This window comes from Suricata suricatta, chromosome 3 (genome assembly GCF_006229205.1).
Source record: "Suricata suricatta isolate VVHF042 chromosome 3, meerkat_22Aug2017_6uvM2_HiC, whole genome shotgun sequence".
Taxonomy (NCBI): Eukaryota; Metazoa; Chordata; class Mammalia; order Carnivora; family Herpestidae; genus Suricata; species Suricata suricatta.
Window position 1 is genome coordinate 173352820 of NC_043702.1, and position 1650 is coordinate 173354469.

The 1650-nt window shown below is 59.2% G+C and overlaps 1 pseudogene; it reads right to left on the reverse strand.

The window, feature by feature from the left end:
* The window catches only part of LOC115287197, an 18653-nt pseudogene that overhangs the window by 16818 nt on the left and 185 nt on the right, over positions 1-1650 (reverse strand).

Consider the following 1650-nt stretch of genomic DNA (forward strand, 5'->3'; position numbering starts at 1 on the left):
GGCCCGGGGCTCCGGGATAGATCGTGGCTCCGGAACTCCTTTCTCAGACCTGACTCTGACCAGAGCTGACCCGGCCTGGGCCCAGGGAGGCTGTGCTGTCTGCCCTGCAGTGTCCAGGAAGGACCTGCTCCCTGGGGCCCTGAGGGCGGGGCTGGGACACCAGGCTGCGCGCGGCCGCCGCTGCAGCGCCTTCCACCAGGGGGCGCTGCCGGCACAGCTTGGTCCGCAGGCCCTGCACCTGCTGAGGCAGAGACTCAGGCCCCCCTGTCCCAGTGCCCTAACTGGCGCCCACCGCGTGCACAAGAGGCTTCCAATCTCAGTGCCCTGGTGTCAGGGTCTCCGTGTGTATCCATGGTTGGGCCCCTGGTAGAGCTCCGAGGGCAACCCGGGTAGGTACAGGGTGCACAGTCAGCTTGTCCGCCCCCCTCCCTAGGGAACTTTTCGTGTCCCTCTGGTGTTTGTTGCTGTGGGTCCCCAGGGACTCACTTAAAGACAGGGACAGGCAGGACAGGGTGATGAAAGCAGGCTGAGCCTGGGCTCTCTCCCACCCATGGCCCTCAGGGCCTCCACCTCTCTCCTGCCCCCACCCCGCCTGGCTCTCTGGGCCTCTGCCTCACCCCCAGCCCTGAAAAGCAGAGGTCAGTGGGGCTTCCTTACTGACCAGGGAAACGGGCTCAGAGAGACAGTTTGCTCAACTTATTGATTGGCTTGAGGCCAAGAATCAGGCATTGAGCAGCCTGAACATGCTGTGTGTCCAGAACATCCAATGTCCCAGGACTGGAGATTCCACAGCTGGGGGAGGGGTGTCCTCAGGGCCTCTGTCTTGGGTCCTCAAAGTCATCATCACCTTCTTGGCTGCTACTGACAAGTCAGCCACCAGGCTCCCTGAGCTGGGAAAGGTGCACCCTACCCCACAGGTAGGCCCTGGGGACGAGGCAGTACTGGGACTGAACAGTTCTGCACCTGCAGGTTTGCAGACAGAAACGAACTTGGGGCCGTGCACCGCGGTAGGATGGGGGGCGTTCAGTGAGGAGGTTGAGCAGAGAGAGGGCAGATTTCGGACACACCCGCTGCCAGCAGAGTGGATGACAAAATGGAATGAACAAAGAAGAACCCTCAAAAAGACTCCAGCTCCTGAGATCTCCAGCCCTGCTCCAGCCACACCCCGGATGCAGGCTGCTCTATGCACGGCATAAGCCTGAGGAATCACCAGTCTGATGAGTGAAACTGTCCTTGCTCTTTGCCATCGGATTGGCAGAGGTTGCCCCAGAAAGCTGGGGAAGTGGCAAAACGTTCCTGATTACGCTCACCTTCCTCTTATGGATAAAATGTTCTGTTGGCATTAATTGCCTCTCATCTGGGCCCCATTTATAAGAGCAGGGAGCCTTCAATGGAAGATTCTGTTACCGGGGCATCAGGTATGGGAACGAGAGCGTTGGTGGTACAGCTGTTCAGTGTTCGGTTAATGGTCCTTCAAACCCAACACGAGCCCTACCCCTAGACAGTGGCAGACGAACAGACCCAAGATTGGGCCGGGTACAAGTCAGAGGGGGGAATGAAGGACCAAACTGACTCCATGACAGGCGTCAAATAAGCCTCAGAAACGAGGAGGCCTACGTTTCTGTCTCCCCGGGGGGGACTCAGCAGCAA